This window comes from Pristiophorus japonicus, chromosome 14 (genome assembly GCF_044704955.1).
Source record: "Pristiophorus japonicus isolate sPriJap1 chromosome 14, sPriJap1.hap1, whole genome shotgun sequence".
Classification (NCBI taxonomy): domain Eukaryota; kingdom Metazoa; phylum Chordata; class Chondrichthyes; family Pristiophoridae; genus Pristiophorus; species Pristiophorus japonicus.
In genome coordinates this window covers 117,840,332-117,859,599 of record NC_091990.1, presented here as the reverse complement: position 1 = coordinate 117,859,599, position 19,268 = coordinate 117,840,332, and the positions used below count along the sequence as shown (strand labels likewise).

At 44.9% G+C, this 19,268-nt stretch overlaps 1 long non-coding RNA gene across 2 annotated transcripts in view; it reads right to left on the bottom strand.

Annotated features, from left to right (window-relative positions):
* The window catches only part of LOC139280060 (uncharacterized), a 249,932-nt gene that overhangs the window by 198,790 nt on the left and 31,874 nt on the right, over nt 1–19,268 (bottom strand). For both annotated transcript variants that reach the window (XR_011596608.1, XR_011596607.1), the window contains exon 2: nt 11,734–11,824. This is a non-coding gene — a long non-coding RNA (uncharacterized lncRNA). The remainder of the gene's footprint in view (nt 1–11,733; nt 11,825–19,268) is intronic.

The window sequence follows — 19,268 nt, the reverse complement described above, 5'->3', positions numbered from 1 at the left end:
TCATGGGCTTGAGCATACAAGAGGCTGTTTCACGTCGCGCTGTGTGGATAGACCCTGTGAAATTCGGATAAATGCTCACTTTGTTGTTTGTACGAACGCCTCTGACCTGGAAAACATCTACGAAAATACCTAGTGGTCCCGGAGGAACGTAGGATTCCAGTCGGAGGCCTTCATTCACTGCGCAGCGCACGAAAAGATGAATTTCACGTACGGACATCTATGTTGGAATCCTGTGAGCCTGGACCACCAATCACTAGGTAGTATTCTCATTGATAATAATGGGAGCTCTGTTTGAATAACCCCCAAAAACACAGAAACACAATAAATAAAAAAAACACCTCACATATTTAAAATTAATTGAAATTAAATGTAATTAAATGTTTTAGCAAAAATATATATTTTTTGGAAACATTTTTTCATGTGTTTCGATAGGGTTAAAAATAAACTTACCTTAATGGGCAGGGTTTTTAATATAAAAATGAATGATTAAATTAAATGTTTCTATGTTTTAAAAGTATTACGCTGGTAAAAGTAAGCTATACGCCTGCTTTTACCAGGCGTAAGAGTTTGAAGGACATTCGCTGGGCAAGAGTTGGACAAATAGCTCAATCTCTCCCGCGCGGATGTCCTTCTCTCGGGGATGCATAGAATCTGTCAAAGGAAATTTTGACAGATCGGAAAAGCCGGTTCTCAGCGGATGCACTTTGCGCCTTGAAAACTGGCTTTTGCGAGCGGTTGCCGGGTGCGTGAGCACTTCATAAGGACCTGGAGAGGCCGCAATTTTCGGCCCAACATCACATGTATTTTAATTGAATTTTGAAACGTATGATTTCGGGATGTGATCATGATCTGAGGCTGATTGAAACTACAAACCGTTTCCTTCAGCATTCTAAATTTATCAAATTTACTACTCTCGGGTTAGTTTCTTCATCGTGTGCTTTAAATACGGTTTCCCACAAACACAGAATTCCTCGCAGAGTAGAAAGATTTCCTATGCTCTCTATTTCTGACTCAGTGGGTAGCACACTTGCCTCTGAGTCAAGAAGGTTGTGGGTTCAAATCCCACTCCAGGAACTTGAGCACATAAATCTAGGCAGACACTCCACAGTGCAGTGCTGAGGGAGTGCTGCACTGTCGGAGGTGCCATCTTTCGGATGAGATATTAAACCAAGGCCCCGTCTGCTTTCTCAAGTGGACATAAAAGATCCCATGGCACTATTTCAAAGAAGCCCAGGGGTGTTATCCCCTGTGTCCTGGCCAGTATTTATCCTCAACCAACATAACAAAATCAGATTATCTGGTTGCTGTTTGTGGGAGCTTGCTGTGCATAAATTGGCTGCCATGTTTCCCACATTACAACAGTGACTACACTTCAAAAGTACTTCATTGGCTGAAAAGCACTTTGAGACGTCCTTAGTTTGTGAAAGGCGCTATGTAAATGCAAGCTCTTGTTCTTTTTTTGACTGAAATGCTTTGGGAGAAGATGCTATGCGCTTGCCAATTCTTTCTTGACTGACAAGGCAATCAGATTTTTCTTTCCTATTTAGCTATTGAACTACCCATTGGGTAAGTTCAGTTTGTGCTTTACAATAGACTTCAGATTATATCTAACATCCCAATAAATAAATATCGTAACTTAAATACAACAGCCGTTTTGCTGTCTCGCAAATTTGCGGCTACATCATTATTCACTAGTTGGTAGAGATGCTGCACTATTTAATGCAGCAAAATTAAGATAACACACTGTACTTTATGGCTTTACTTCACCTGAATGAAGAATCTGTAAATATATTAACCCATATGAGGAAAGCTCCGATAGCTCATGTTGAAATGGTGAGCTTCTATGTTTCAGCCAATGATTTGAAAAATTAACTTTCACCAATGAAAATAGTGTAAATCCAGAGTCAGGGTGCAACCCGGAACCAGACAGAGGAGGAGTGAGGCTCTCTGGAGGCGGCAGCCACACACCCCTTCCATTTAACCATCATTGGCAGTCCCTCGAAATCGAGGAAAACTTGCTATCACTCTAAAAGTGAGTTCTCAGGTGACTGAACAGTCCAATACGGGAATTACAGTCTCTGTCACAGGTGGGACAGACAGTGGTTGAAGGAAAGGGTGGGTGGGGAGTCTGGTTTGCCACACGCTCCTTCAGCTGCCTGCGCTTGCTTTCTGCATGCTCTCGACGATGAGCCTCGAGGTGGTCAGCGCCCTCCGGAATGCTCTTCCTCCACTTAGTGCGGTCTTGGGCCAGAGATTCCCAGGTGTTGGTGGGTCAGAGGCTGAACTCCAAGCCATCGTCAAAATCTTCACCAAGGCATACGAAAGCATGGGCCTTACACTAAACATCCGTAAGACAAAGGTCCTCCACCAACCTGACCCTGCCACACAGCACTGCCCCCCTCCAGTCATCAAGATCCTTCCATTTAACACAGAAGATGTGACGGCCGTGGCTCAAGGGGTAGCACTCTCTGCTCCCAATCAGAAGGTCATGGATACAAGCCTGACTCCAGAAATTTGAGCACAAAATCCAGGCTGACACACCCAGTGCAGCACTATGGGAGTCCTGCACTGCTGCAGGGGCAGTACTGAGGGAGTACTGCATTGTCAGAGGTGCTGTCTTTTGGATCAGACGTATCAGAAGTCCTGATACCGCTCTCAAGTAGATGTAAAATATCCCGTGGCACTATTTGAAGAAGAACAGGGGAGTTCTCCCTGGTGTCCTGGCCAATATTTATTCCTCACCAACAACACCATCATCATCATCATAGGCAGTCCCTCGGAATCGAGGAAGACTTGCTTCCACTCCTGAAGTGAGTTCTTTGGTGGCTGAACAATCCAATACGAGAGCCACAGACTCTGTCACAAGTGGGATAAATATTCGCTGAGGGTAGGGGTGAGTGGAATTGGGTTGCCGCATGCTCCTTCCGCTGCCTGCACTTGACCTCTTCACGCTCTCGGCGTTGAGATTCGAAGAGCTCAACGCCCTCCCGGATGACTTTCTCCACCTAGGGCAGTCTTTGGCCAACGACACCCAGATGTCAGTGGTGATGTCGCACTTTATCAGGGAGGCTTTGAGGGTGTCCTTGTAACTTTTCCGCTGCCCACCTTTGGCTCGTTTGCCATGAAGGAGCTCCGCATAAAGCATTTGCTTAGGGAGTCTCGTGTCTGGCATGTGAACTATGTGGCCTGCCCAGCGAAGCTGATCGAGTGTGGTCAGTGCTTTTAATGCTAGGGATGTTAGCCTGAATGAGGACATTGATGTTGGTGCGCCTGTCCTCCCAGGGGATTTGCAGGATCTTGCGGAGACATCATTGGTGATATATCTCCAGCGACTTGAGGTGTCTTCTGTACATCGTCCATGCCTCTGATCCATACAGGAGGGCGGATATTACTACAGCCCTGTAGACCATGAGCTTGGTGGTATATTTGAGGACCTGGACTTCGAGCACTCTTTTCCTCAGGCTGCAGAAGGCTGCACTGGCGCACTGGAGACGGAGTTGAATCTCCGCATCAATGTCTGCTCTTGTTGATAAGAGGCTGCCGAGGTATGGGAAATGATCCACGTTGTCGATGGCCGCACCATGAATCTTGATGACTGGGGGACAGTGCTGTGCGGCGAGGACAGGCTGGTGGAGGATCTTTGTCTTACCGATGTTAAGCATAAGGCCCATGCTTTCATATGCCTCAGTGAATACATTGACTATAACCTAGAGTTCAGCCTCAGAATGTGCGCAGACGCAGGCATCGTCCGCGTACTGTAGCTCAACGACAGAGGTTGGGGTGATCTTGGACCTGGCCTGGAGGCGGCATAGGTTAAACAGCTTCCCACTGGTTCTATAGCTTAATTCCACTCCAGCGGGGAGTTTGTTGACTGTGAGGTGGAGCATGGCAGCGAGGAAAATTAAGAAGAGGGTTGGAGTGATGACGCAGCCCTGTTTGACCCCAGTCCGGACGTGGATTGGGTCTGTAATGGATCCACTGGTAAGGATCACAGCCTACACATCGTCATGGAGCAGGCGAAGGATGTTGACAAACTTTTGGGGGCATCCGAAGCGGAGGAGGACGCTCCATAGGCCCTCACTGTTGACAGTGTCAAAGGCCTTTGTAAGATCGAAAAAGGCCATGTATAAGGGCTGGCGCTGCTCCCTGCATTTTTCCAGCAACTGTTGCGCTGCAAAGATCCAGTCCGTTGTGCTCCGTAGGAGACAAAATCAGCACTGTGATTCTGGGAGGAGCTCCTTGGCCACAGGGAGAAGACGGTTGAGGAGAACTCTAGCGACTACTTTCCCAGTGGCTGATAGCAGTGAGATTCCCCTGTAGTTGCCGCAGTAGGACTTGTCCCCTTTTTTAAAGATGGTCATGTCACTGCATCTCTGAGATCTCCCACCATGCTATCCTCCCTCCAGATGAGAGAGATGAGGTCATGTATCCGCGCCAACAGCACCTCTCCGCCATACTTTAGCGCCTCAGCAGGGATTCCATCCGCACCCAAAGCCTTGTTATTCTTGAGCTGTTTTATGGCTTTGCCTACCTCGTGCAACGTTAGGGTTTCACTGAAGTGGTGGCGGGTCGCATGCTGCGGAATGGAGTAGAGAACACTCGAGTCAAAGGCAGAGTCTCGATTGAGGAGATCGTCGAAGTGCTCCTACCAGCGGGCCCTGACACTCTCGGTGTTCTTGATGAGTGTTTCCCAGTTCTTGGCCAGGAGCGGGTTGGGGCCTTGGGAGTTTAGACCATAGGTGGCCTTGACTGCAATGAAGAATCCTTGCATATCGTGGCTGTCGGCCAGTTGTTGTATCTCCTGTGCTTTCTCCATCCACCATCGTTCTTTAGGTCCCGGATTTTTTGTTGGACCTCAGCCTTGAGCCATCTGTAACATTGCTATGCTGCTCCCTAGTTGGATTGTTGCTTGAGGCTCAGAAATGCTCTGCGCTTGCGATCTATTAGTTCTTGGATCTCCTGATCATTTCCATCAAACCAGTCCTGGTGTCTTATGGTTGAGTGACCAAGTATCTCTTCACAGGCACTGCTTATAGAAACCTGGAGGACAGACCAAGCGCTGTGGGCATTCAGCATCTCAGGATCATCAAGTCATGCCAGATTAGCTGTGAGGCGCTGGCTGTATAAGACGCTCTTAGCTGGGTCCTTAAGTGCACCAACAACACCAACAACAAATTATCTGGTAATTTATCTCACTGCACTTTGTAGGACTTTGCTGTGTGCAAATTGGCTGTCATGTTTCCCTATTTTCCCTCCTTCGATGTGATTCAATGCTTCCCTGTCCTTATCTATTAATTCTCAGTCTGAAATCGGAAATATCTGAAAAATTTGGGCTAGACTTTCCACTTGGAGGCTAAGGCCGAAAAAAATGGGCCTTTTTCCAGCGATCGCCGGCTCAAGGCACATTTTTTTTTGCGATTTTCCATTCGGCCTTAGCCCAGCGATGTCAAATGGGTGATGTGATTTCTCGGCGATCTCACGATCGCCCAAAGAAAACGGAAGTGAATGAAAAAAAAGCTTCCCTAGCAACGCATTACTGCGCATGTGCAGGTTGATTTTTTTTTTCAGGTTGATGCTCCTTCCCGCGTTTTGAGAGGTCAAGGGTCTTCACGCATGCTCAGAAGCTCTGTGTGGGTCTGGGAGAGAGAGAGAAAGAGAGAGAGAGGAGAAAGGAAGCAGATATTTTGAACAACTCTAAAATCAGATAAATTTAAAGAATGGAGGGAGCTGCAGGAAAGCGAAGGGCCAAGCCCTTCAGCGAGGAGGCCAATGAGGCCCAGGTGAACAGTGTCAGCGTGAGGTGGGAGGATCTGACATGGGGTGGGCATGGGAAACCTCCACCCCAGGCATATCGTAGGATTTGGGCAGAAATTGCCGACATGGTCACATTGGCATCAAATGAAGCCTGGACACCGGACCAGTGCCACAAAAGATGGAACAGTCTACTGGCGGCTGCATGAGGAAGTTTAAATTTAAATTTGAAATCATCCATATTTATTATTTAATGTTGTATGGAAAATCTAATTAGAATCTGCAATGTTATCTCGTAATCTTTAAGCATGACTAAGTAACTAAATTAGGATTAAATTATGATTACAGTTATGCACCGCAACATAAATTTGAATGTTACAGTATGAAATATCTTCCCATGCAATGTATTGCAAACTTGAAATTGAACTTATAAATCTGTCAGTCCTAAATGTTTATTGCCAAATCCATTTACTTATGCTGTGCAATGTTATCTTATCATTTACAAAAGAAGATATCCATCAACCAGCGGGAGCAACGCAGGACGGGCGGATGCTGTGTCATGCTGCAGTCCTCACCACCTACGAGGAGCTTGCAGTGGCCTTGGTGGGACCAGAAAGCCGTTCGGTCACAACCCGTGGTGTAGCCTAAACCACCCTAGAGACACGTGAGTAATGAGAACTGTGCATTGTGCAATGTGTAAATCAAAAGTAAATATTTGTTACGCAGGTAATCCTATGCAATGATACTTTAATTTGATATATAATTGAGTTATACTATTGAGATGTACTATTGATCTTCAAATGAAGTCATGTTAGGCCTGGTGACCACTTGTGCATATGGGCTAATGGCAATGTTTCGAGTTCTTGAAAAATTGAGATGAATTGATTTGCATTGTTAAACATTGTTTATAACTTCCATTTGTCTTTCAAAGGTCAGCAGGTATTGATGGAGTCAATGGACACGTCCACTGAGCAATCAGGAAACTCCCAGGAGGAAGAGCCAGAGGAGGAGCCAGTGCAGACTCCTGCTGAGACTGTGCGTGAGCAGCAGGAGGAGGAGGAGGAGGAGGAAGAACAGGAGATTTTTTTTGTGGGGAGGGGAACAACCTGCGGCCATCTCTTTTGAGACAGATGAGGCACCGGGACCAAGCGGTGTGCAGGTGGTGTCGCCAAGGCGCGTGACATTGCAGACGCCGACCCCACGGTGGTCTGGTCAGCGTGATATGCACTCGCCTGCCATGGAGGACCAGACGGAGAGCTTACTATCCCTGTGCAGGGAGGCGGCCGCGATCGGTCGCGACCTTATCCAGGGGTTCACGGGTTTCTCAGCCAATTGGAGCCAGTTCTCCACAACCTGGAGTGAGTTCTGCTCGCGCTTCTCCAGCTGGTCTTCTGAGCAGTCACAGACTGCTCGGGAGATGTTGGAGGCGATCAGGGAGCAGACAGCCACAACAAATGCTCTATGGCACGTGTTGCTGGCTGGACACGGCGTTGCACCCCAAGGTGCCGTGTCCACTCGCAGCGAGACCCCAAGCACACACGCGAGTACAGAGGACACGGTTCCTCCTGACTCGGAAGTAGAGCCTGAGGTTTCTGCTTCCACTCCGTCACCTCCACCACGGCAGGAAGTCCTGCCGTCCCACTCTGCACGACATCTTGGTGTCGTTCTGCGTAGAACAAAACGTGCGGGTGGGGTGCGAACACGGGGTGGGACAGGAGCTGGAGGGAAACGTGGCAGCAGGTAGGGAGGGGGGAGTGCTTCTCAATAGTTCACTTGTTTCTAAAATGTTCACTTGTTATTATCACTTTATTATTCTCTTGTTATTGTTACTAAATTGGGCACTTGTATTCAATACTTAAATGTTCACTTGTTATCATTACTTAACTGTTCACTTTCCATTCTATCTGAAATAGTCACTTGTTATCGTTACTGAAATGGTCACTTGTTGTCATGACTGAAATGGTCACTTGTTATCATTACTTAAATGGCCACTTGTTCTTTAAAACTTAAATGTTCAATTTCTTCTTCTAACGTTTTGAGGATTTTGATGGAAGGGTGGGTTGGTGCGTAGGGTGGTGGGTTGGAAGGAGGGTGTTGTTCATTAGTTCTTTAAAAAAAATTTGTTTCTTAATAAAAAAAAATTTTCTACAACTTTTGTACCTTCTTTCTTAGTTACATAAGTTTTACAATGTACAGTTTTTCTTGCATATTTGTTTGTTTATTCTGTTTCCCCACAGAAATGAAACTTTTGATTAACCGTAACTGTAATTGAACGTTTGAATATCAACAATAATAGTTCGTGTGAAACGTTCATTAATGAGCTGCTGATGCAAAAGCTTAGCGGCCGTGTAACTGCCACTGGCTACTGGTCTTCGGGAAAGGTGTGGAGGTACTGGTGCTAGATCGCCAGGCTGATTAAGCTCCCCTATGTCCTCGCCCGCGTCCTCTCCCACCTGTTCCTCCTCTTCATCTTCGCCGGCTGCCTCTTCTGTCTCATCTCCTTCTGGAGGTGGACCTGCAGCATGATCTGGCATTAATTGTCCTCTCTTTATAGCTAGGTTATGCAGCATGCAACACACCACAATAAACTCTGCTACCTGATCAGGGTGGTACTGGAGGCTGTCTCCAGAATGATCCAGGCAGCTGAAGTGCTGCTTTAGGACTCCAATTGTCTTTTCAACGATGTTACGAGTCGCTATGTGACTTTCATTATACTGTCTCTGTGCTTCAGTGACAGGATTACGCAGAGGGGTCATGAGCCAACTGGCAAGCTCATATGCTTTAGCCCCAGCATCCAACCGTGACCTTCTGGCTGATTGGGAAACAGGTCAGGGATAGCACTTTCACTTAAGATGTGCGCATCATGGATGCTGCCAGGAAATGTAGCATTTACTGTCAGAATTGTTTGATTGTAGTCGACAACAGGCTGCACATTTAGTGAGTGGAACCCCTTTCTGTTACGAAACACCTCTGCGTTATTTAAGGGTGCTTTCAAGGCAATGTGCATGCAGTCTATTGCTCCCTGCACCTTGGGGCAATTCTGCTATTCTCGAGAAACCCAAAGCCCTCTCGGTCTGTGCTTCCCTGGTCATTGGGAAGCTTGTGAAGTCCATCCTGCTAGCATAAAGGTCTACAGTCACCTGGCGAATGCAGCAGTGTGTAGCGTACTGAGAGATATGGCAGATGTCGTCAGCTGAAGCCTGAAAAGATCCCGATGCGTAAAAGGCTAAGGCAGCAGTAATCTTCACCTTAACGGACAGTGCGGTTCTGATGGTGCTGGAAAGCTGCAGATCATCCTTGACGAGTTGACATATCTCATCGATGACCTCCTTCTGGAATCGCAGCCTCCTAAGACAAGCATTTTCAGACAAGTTCAGGTAGGATTGCTTTTCCAAGTACCTTCATTGGCTGTACGCTCGCCTCCTCTGTCTTTGTCTCCGTCTACGCATTACTGTGCCACCTCTTCGATTGATCCTTTCAGTAACCAGTGTGTGAGCAGTTGCAATTAAAGGCAGGGAAAGCATAGCCTCCATAATCACTATCAATAATTACTTTCACTAATTTTAATAATCTCTCTACTCTATACTCTCTAATCACTGTAGTCTGCCCTCTCTGTATACCAGTCAGTTTGATAGGCCCAACAATATCTGTAAATAACTTCACTATGTCAAAGCTATTTACTAAATAATTCCAATATATGAGATCTATTTAGCATAAATAAGTTGATAATACATATTTATATTCCCTGTCCCAAATTTCTGAGTACAATTTTCTTCAATTTTACTCTCTAAATGACTCACAACTAATTCTCCACCCTTCCTCCGAAATTAAAAAAGGCGTCTGTAGTGCCCATTTCCTTCTCTTAGGCCCTGAAAAAGCAACTATTTTTCAGCACTCTTTTGGGCCTTGCATCGGCCCAGCGAAGTGCATGCTAGGTGCCGAAACTTGGGATGGGCCTTGTGTGGGCGATCATTTGGGCGATCATCTCGGCGATCAAAGTGGAAACTTGGGGGCCTATTTTTCCAGCGATATTTTGGGCCTAGTTTCTACTTTTGCTCAAAATGGGCGATAGAGGTCCGTTTTGGGCGACAGATGGGCCTTAGATGGGCGATGTGAAGTGGAAAGTCTAGCCCTTTAACTTTATGGTGTTACTTCAACTTATCCATCCTGATTCGATGCAACAAATCATTGCCATATCTCAAATTATTTACCCAAAACTAGTTAATGGGACACTAACATACTGGCCTAGAAATTGAATTGTGCTGTGCCTATTTCCCAGGCGTAAAACGGGTGCAGAGTCCTGCTCATAAGACAGGTGCCACCCACCATATTGGTCATTTTTAAAATATTCATTCATGGGATGTGTGCATCGTTGGCAAGGCCAGCATTTATTGCTAATCTCCAATTGCCCTTGAGAAGGTGGTAGTGAGCCGCCTTCTTGAACTGTTGCAGTCCTTGTGGTGAAGATGCTCCCACAGTGCTGGTAAGGAGAGAGTTCCAGGATTTTAGTGGATTTTGACAATGAAGGAACGGCCGATATATTTCCAAGTAGGGATGTTGTGTGACCTCGAGAGGAACTTGGAGGTGGTGGTCCCATGTGCCTGCTGCCCTTGTCCTTCTAGGTGGTAGAGGTCACAGGTTTGGGAGGTGCTGCTGAAGGAGCCTTAGCGAGTTGCTACAGTGCATCTTGTAGATGGTACACACTGCAGTCACGGTGCGCCGGTGGTGGAGGAAGTGAATGTTTAAGGTGGTGGGTGGGGTGTCGATCAAGGTGGATGTTAAAGAACCCAGTGTACTATGGAAAAAAGACAAGAGCAGAGAGTTTGCGTGTTTCCTTGGCTTGCACAAAAATCTAGGATGACACTCCAGTGCCATTCTGAGGGAGTGCTGCACTGTCGGAGGTGCTGTTTTACGGATGAGATGTTAAACCAAGGCCTCGTCTGCTCTCTCAGGTGGATGTTAAAGATCCCGTGGCACTATTTCGAAGCAGAGCAGGGGAGTTATCCCCAATGTCCCGGCTGATATTTATCCCTCAATCAACATCACTAAAACAGATTACCTGGGGCTAGATTTTCCACTTTTGTGCTTATCGCCCAAAAATGGGCATTACTTCCGGCATGGGCAGTAAAAAAGGGTTTTCAGATCGCCGGCTTCTCACCCATTCTCAAAGCACTTAGTGTCCATTTTTGAAAATGGACGTTACCGCGAGCACTATGAAATGGGCGGTAGCGTTAAATCTCGCTGACCTTCTGATGTAAAGTATCGCCATCCTTAGCAACGACATGGCAACGCTCAAGAGGTAGAGAGGTGGAGGGCTTTATGGAGGGAGTTCCAGGGCTTGGGGCCTAGGCAGCTGAAAGCACAGTCTCCAATGGTTGAGCAGTTATAATCAGGGATGCTGAAGCGGGCAGAATTTGAGGGACACAGATATCTCAGGGATTGTGAGGCTGGAGGAGGTTACAGAGATTGGTGGGGGGCGGTGGGGGGGCAAGGCCATGGAGGGAATTGTAAGCAAGGAAGAGAATTTTGAAATCGAGGCGTTGCTTAACCCGGAACCAATGTAACTCCAATGTGAGCAGGACTTGGTGCGTGTTAGGACACGGGCAGCCGAGTTTTGGATGACCTCAAGTTTAAGGCCCCTCTGTAATATCGCCCATCTCTGCCTGTGCCTCAGCTCATCTGCTGCTGAAGCCCCCATCCATGCTTTTGTTACCTCTAGACTTGATTATTCCAGCACACTCCTGGCTGGCCTCCCACATTCTACCCTACATAAACTAAATAATTTCTACTTATGCAGCTTGGTGTCAAATGTATATTTCATAATGCTCCTGTGAAGTGCCTTGGGACATTTCACTACATTAAAAGCGCTATATAAATACAAGTTTAAGGCCCCTTTACAAATTTAGATTGCGTGTGATAGCAGTGTACTCAGATGCTTGGCTTCCACCCGAAAGCTAAGTTTTAATTCTTTTTTTCACTTACCCTATTGTTGGAGCGGGGAAGGTCCTGTCACAGGCCTCTTTATTCAAGCGCAGCTTTGTGCAATACCAGGCCTGATCCAATTTCTCGGTCCCTGAGTTGAAACAGAGAGAAGGACATCTTCACTTTAGAAATTGTCAATAGGAGAAGTCAGCCACTTTGGTGGAAGAGATTTCTGCTGTTGCATGGCAACCCAATCAGCATTGATTGCAGGACAGCATTTTTCGTCCTGCAATATCGAAGGAATTGCCGGAATAGGAACAGGAGGAGGCCATTCAGTCCCTTGATCCTGTTCAATGAGATCATGGCTGATCTCCATCCCAACTCCACCGACCCACCCTGGCTCCATAATCCCTTAATACCTTTGGCTGGCAAAAACCTATCAATCTCAGGCTTTAAATGATGATTAATTGAGCTTTTTGTGGAAGATAGTTCTCTCACCCTTTGCGTGAAGAAGTGTTTCCTAACTTCTCTCTTGAATAACCTAGCTCTAATTTTAAGCTTATGTCCCCTTGTCCTAGGCTCCCCCATCCAGCGGAAAAGGTTTCTCAATCTACCCTATCAATTCCTTTCAAAAGACTAAAAACCTCAATCAAATCACCCCTTCACCTTCTATATTCCAGGGACCACAAGCCTAGTTTGTGTAATCACTCCTCATAATCTAACTCTTGGATCCCTGGTAACATTCTGGTGAATCTGTACTACACTCAAAACCATATCCTTCCTAAGGTGCGGTGCCTCGAACTGTACACATTGCTCCAGATGTGGTCTAACCAGGGCTGAGTATGGCTGCAGCGAAGATTCCTCCCCTTTATATTTTAACCCTCCAGTTATAAAGGCCAACATTCCATTAGACGTTCCGATTATTTTTCGTACCTGACCACAACATTTTAGTGATCTGTATACTTAAATCTCTTTGGACCTCCAGTGTTCTTAGTTTAAACAATACTCTGATCTATCCTTTTTTGGTCCAAAAATGGATGACATCACACTTACCTGCGTTGAAATCCATCTCCCACGGTTTCTGCCCACTCCCTTAATTTATCAATGCCTCTTTGTCATTTTATGCTCCTGTCTACGTTACTTACTATGTCACTAATCTTGCTGTTATTGGAAAACTTAGATACATGGCTCTCTATTGAGTTATCGAAGTCATTACTATCATCTCATTTTTTGCAGTGAGTTCTTCGATGACTGATGAGACCTATTTTTTGCTGGGAATGCGGTGCACAGATTGAACAGTGGATCCCAGATACACCAGGTTGGGGATCTTGGTTTTACAGATGAGTGCTCCTCACTTACATTGTGATTACATTGAGTGTCAGCAATGTGTGACCAGCTTCACAGTGGGATGGCTTTGCACCACATGTTCTTGACTATATAGTAATCAGTTGGAACGCTGTGCTTTAAGACACTTTTGCTGCCTGATATATTTATGAAAACGATGTGGACTATTCAAGAGAGCCTGAACATTACGGAGCGGCCGATTACAGAACCACTTTAAAACCTTTGCAATGATTAAAGGTACAAATATGTGACCTTCTACAGTCTTTTAAAACCTCAGTTGCTGTGGTAAATTACACGTTTAATTTGGTTCTGCGCTACGATTCTGTGGAGATGTTACGATTCAAGTGCCGTCTCCCTACGGACTTCTTCAAACCTATAAATAATAGAGCTACAAAACATCTGTAATGTTTTATTTTATGGACAGATAGTCCTCTTTAAGTTCCTATGATGGAGACCCTTCAAGCTGTATGGGCCTATTCAAAGAGATCATATAATGAAGTTTGGTTCAAGAATTAGTCCTATACATTTAAATAAAAGGTGGCATGATATAAATTAGTTTTCGGTATTATACATATATTTCACATACTACAGCAAGTAGTCACTTTGAGAGATGTCGGAGGTCATTGTGATGAAAATTAGATTCACTTAAGGCCATCAGCCTAGGATGAACGCATATACATTCTGCCTCACTATTTCAATGCAGATGTTAAGTATAAATGGCTAGACGCCTCTAGTGAAATCTAGAGGCAGTGAAATACCATATGAGTGGGGTTTTTTTGTTCATTCCTGGGGTGTGGGCATCGCTGGCAAGGCCAGCATTTATTGCCCATTCCTAATTTTTGAACCGCTACAGTCCGTGTGGTGAAGGTACTCCCACAGTGCTGTTAGGGAGGGGTTTCCAGGATTTTGACCCAGCAACAATGAAGGAACGGCCGATATATTTCCAAGTCAGGATGAAGGGGAACTTGCAGGTGATGGTGTTCCCATGTGTTTGCTGCCCTTGTCCTTCTAGGTGGTAGAGTGTCCCAATCAAGCGGGCTACTTTGTCCTGGATGGTGTTGAGCTTCTTGAGTGTTGTTGGAGCTGCATGCCATTGAATGTCAAGGGGAGTTGGTTAGACTCTCGTTTGTTGGAGATGGTCATTGCCTGGCACTTGCGTGGCACAAATGTTACTTGCCACTTATCAGCCCAAGCCTGAATGTCATCCAGGTCTTGCTGCATCCAGGCATGGACTGCTTCATTATCTGAGGAGTAGTGAATGGAACTGAATACAATGCAATCATCAGCAAATACCCCCACTTCTGACCTTATGATGGAGGTTGGTCATTGATGAAGCTGCTGAAGATGGTTGGGTCTAGGGCACTGCCCTGCGGAACACCTGCAGTGATGTCCTGGGGCTGATATGTTTGACTTCCAACAACCACAACCATCTTCCTTTATGCTAGGCATGACTCCAGCCAGTGGAGTGTTTCCCCCATGACTCCTATTAAGCATTTGTTCAGTAATATCGGCAGCCGTCCAAGCCTTAAGTTCTGGAAATCCCTCCCTAAACCTCTCTGTCTCTCTACTTCTCTCTCTCCTCCTTTAAGATGCTCCTTAAAACCTACCTCTTTGACCAAACTTCTGGTCACCTGTCCTAATATCTCCTTCTTTGGATCGGTGATGTAACAGAGCTCCACCTAGTGGACTACTGATTTAATGCAACTACTGATGCAATAACAATAAAAGGTTTTGTGGCAAGGTCACATGATGACAGTTTCTGTTAAGGAGCCATCTTGTAGGGTGTGTGCTTGAGTAGCTGGGCAAAGATATCACAGGTGGAGACAAGGATAAGATATTTGGATTCCCTAGCTGATATTTTTTGGTGGATGTTCCTGCCAACCGACGGAGAGACTTTCAGAGGTTCTTTGTTTTGCAGAACAGCTAAAAATCCAAGGTACATTTCAACCACACTTGGCTGAACTGTCGATGTTGCCAGAGTCCAGAGAGCCGCGCCTATGGGAATAATAGGGTGCTTGGGTGATTTCCATCATGACCGAGAAACTTTCGTAGCATATGTGGAGCAGCTAGAAATGTTTTTCACTGCGAATAGTATCATTGAACTCCTCAATGATGAAAACCGTAACCACGTGGTTTTAGAAGGGAAACGGGTTATTTTCTTGATTGATGCAGGCCTCGAGGTGTATGAAACCCTGAAAACCTCTGAAAAGTTGCCAAAAAACTCGCCACTGACAGATTTTGTAACCAAGTTAGAAGAGTACTACCACCTGAACTCCTGGAAATTGCTGAAAGTTAAAGTTTTGAAATATGAGATCAATTCATTGACGAGAGTATCAGTGAGTAATCTTTAAAAAAGCTTTCCATTCACTGTCATTTCGGAAACTTTCAGGACCGAGCATTGTGTGACCGGTTTGTTTGTGGGTTGAAAAATTAAGTAATCAGAAGGAAGTTGTTGACATTGTTGGGTCTTTTGAACTATTATGGGAAGTTCCTACAAATTTGGCTACAGTGTACATCCACTGAATGAGCTGTTGGAAGTCGTCAGAAGAATGCGACACAGCATTCAAAGGGTGTAAAAGCCAATTGGTAGAGACTACCATGTTAGTTCACTATGATGTAACTAAGGAGATCAAGCTTGCATGTGATGCCTCTCCATATGGAGTTGGGGCTGTGATCTCTCATGTACTAGATAGTGGGGAGGAGAGACCAATTGCTTTTGTTTCATGCACTCTCAGTGCCAGTGAGCAGAATTATGCGCAGATCGAAAGGAAAGCTTTGGCATTAATCTTTGGGGGTCACGAAGTTCCACAAATACTTGTTTGGTCGTAAGTTTACCATCATTACTGACCATAAGCCCCTGACAGATATCTTCCATCCCAAGTCCCCAGTTCCAAACTTAGCTGCAGCCTGAATGCACAGATGGGCTTTGTCAGCATATGTGTATGACATTGATTACAGATGATCAGCTGATCATAGTAATGCTGATGCTATGTCCAGGTTGCCATTCCCATCGCAAGTTACACCCGATAGGGAAGACATGTTCTTCATATATTGATGAGCTACCATTACAGCTGAAGAGATTGATAGAGCAACCAAACATGACCCATTTACGTCAAAGGTATGTGATTACATAGCAAATGGATGGCCAAACCAAGTATCAGAGGAAGATATTCATCCATACTTCGTTCATAGGAATGAATTGTCAGTGGATAAAGATTGTATCATGTGGGGTGCAAGAGTGGTTATCCCAAATAAATTCAGGTCAAAATTATTAGGAGATCATCATGACCAGCACCTGGGAATGTGCTTGACCAAGAATTTGGCATTCAGTTACTTATGGTGGCCAGGTTTAGATAAAGATATAAAGTAAATCATCAATCAGTGTACAACATGTCAATTGGTAAGCAAGAAACCAGCATCAGTACCATTACAGCTATGGAAATGGCCTCCCAGGGTGTGGCAAAGGTTACATGTAGATTTTGCTGAGCTAGTAGGACAGCAATTGTTCATTGTGATTGATAGCCATTTGAAATGGGTAGAGGTGTTTCCTATGCAGAATATAACAACAAGTAAAACACTAGATAATTTGCGAAGATTGTTTTCTCCATATGGCCTCTCAGAATAAATTGTGTCTGATAATGGGCCGCAATTTTGTTCATAATAATTTGCACAGTTCATGAGCAGAAACAGTGTGAAACATATCAAAGTTCCACCCTTCAAATGATGCAGCAAAGTGCACAGTACAAATTGTAAAACGTGCCCTCATCAAGCAAATGTTGGATCCAAATCCAAAGAAACGGCAGTTGTCGTTGGACCACAAACTGGCAAGTTTTCTGATTACTTATTGGAATACTCCTCATACAACCACTGGCAGAACACCAGCAGAGCGGTTTCTCAAATGACAGCCACAAACCAAGTTCTCGTTGTTAAAGTCAAACTTGGCACAATCAGTAGAAGAGAAATAATTAGGACAGGAAAAGAGTCATGATACAGGTTGAGTAAGAGAGAGAAGTGTGAAATTGAATCACAAGTTGAGAGTGAAGAATCATCACCATGAATGGTTAAAGTAGTTACCAGGAAGAGTCGTGAAGATATGTGGCCCTCACACATATTTGGTCAAGATGTTTGATCATGGAAAGGTTAGGTTTGTTCACATTGATCATATTTTACCAACAGCTGTGGAAGGAGTTGAAAGTTCGAATAATTCAATTATTTCTGATGAGTCAAATAGTTTTGTTACAAGTAGAGTACCAATAGCAAATCCTATATCAGATGCACTAGAAACAAGTCCAAGAAAAAGTCAGAATTTAAGTCTGAGTCCAAGTCAGGCAGACAAGCGGTCTGAAGTTGTAGAGATTCAAAATGTAGATCAAAGGTTGCCCTTGGAGAAAAACTTTCCTCAGGCTCAGCCTAGAATGAGTTTAAGTCCTGACACAAGATTGGATTGTTCAAGAAATAAGGTAGCCACTTCAAAACAGAAAACCAGTGGTTAAGTTTGATTTGCAAATATGGAAAAATAAGTTCATATCTTTTGTTGTGTATACCATGCAAGTTATGTATAATGATTATTTTTTTATGATTACTTCTTCAATAAGGTGGGAGAAGTGTAATTGAACTCCACCGAGTGGACTACTGATGTAACAATATAATAACAATAAAAGGTCATGTGGCAAGGTCACGTGATGACAGTTTCTGTTAAGGAGCCATCTTGTAGGGTGTGTGCTTGAGTCGCTGTATAAACATATCACAGGTGACCAATTATTTTTTCCGATTAGGCTCCTGTTTTATTACATTAAAGGCGCTATTTAAATGCAAGTTGTTGTAGTAAGTACAAAGTTGCAACCATTTCTGTTTGAGATGTTTACCAGACTGAAGGTGTTGATAGAAAGAGAATCTTGTATTTATAGGGTGCCTGTTACATTCTCAGGATTTCCCGTAAATGTTTCCCAGCCATTGAATTCATTTCTGAAATGTAGTCACTGTCGCTGCGTAGGTAAGTGCGGCAGACAATTTTCACACAGCAGTATCCCACAGAGAACAAATGACAATCAAATAATCTATGTTTAGGTTCAGGGAAGAATGTTATGCAAGACAAGAAGAAAACTCCATGCGCTTCTTCAACTGTTGCCATTGGATCTTTACATTCATTTGAACAAAAAGAAAGACTTGGATTTATATAGCGCCTTTCACAACCATCGGATGTCTCAAAGCACTTAACAACCAATGAAGTACTTTTTGAAGTGTAGCTCCCACAAACAGCAACATGATAATGACGAGATAATCTGGTATTTTTTACGTTCATTGAGGGATAAATATTGGCCAGGAGTGTGTGGGACTGCACTCGCTGGTTCCATTCTTATCTATCTAATCGTATCCAGAGAATCACCTGCAACGGCTTCTCTTCCCGCCCCCGCATCGTTACCTCTGGTATCCTCCAAGGATCTAACCTTGACCCCCTCTTATTTCTCATCTATATGCTGCCCCTTGGCGCATCATCCAGAAACACGGCGTCGGTTTCCACATGCATGCTGATGACACCCAGCTCTACCTCACTACCACTTCTCTTGATCCCTCCACGATCTCTAAATTGTCAGACTGTTTGTCCGACACTCAGTTCTGGATGAGCAGAAATTTTCTCCAATTAAATATTGGGAACACCGAAGCTGTTGTTTTCGGTCCCCGCTACAAACTTTGGTCCATAGCCATTGGCTCCATCCCTCTCTCCGACTTCTGTCTGAGGCTGAACCAGACTGTTTGCAACCTTGGTGTCATATTTGGCTCTGAAATGAGTTTTCGCCCACATATCCACAGCATAACTAAGCCCACCTATTTCCACCTCCATAATATCTCCCCTCTCCGCCCTTGTCTCAGCTCATCCACTGCTGAAACCCTCATCCAAGCCTTTATTACCTCTAAACTTGACTATTCTAACGCATTCCTGGCTGACCTCCCACATTCTATCCTACGTAAACTAGAGGTGATTCAAAATTTGGCTGCCCGTGTCCTAACTCGCACCAAGTCCTGCTCACCCATCACCTCTGTGCTCGCTGACTTACATTGGCTTCCGATTGAGCAATGCCTAGATTTAAAAATTCTCATCCTTATTTTCAAATCCCTCCATGGCCTCGCCCCTCCCTATCTCTGTAATCTCCTCCAGCCCCTCAACGCCTCCACCTCCCCCCCACCCTCCACCGAGATGATTGCGCCCCTCTAATTCTGCCCTCCTGAGCATCCCTGATTATAATCGCTCA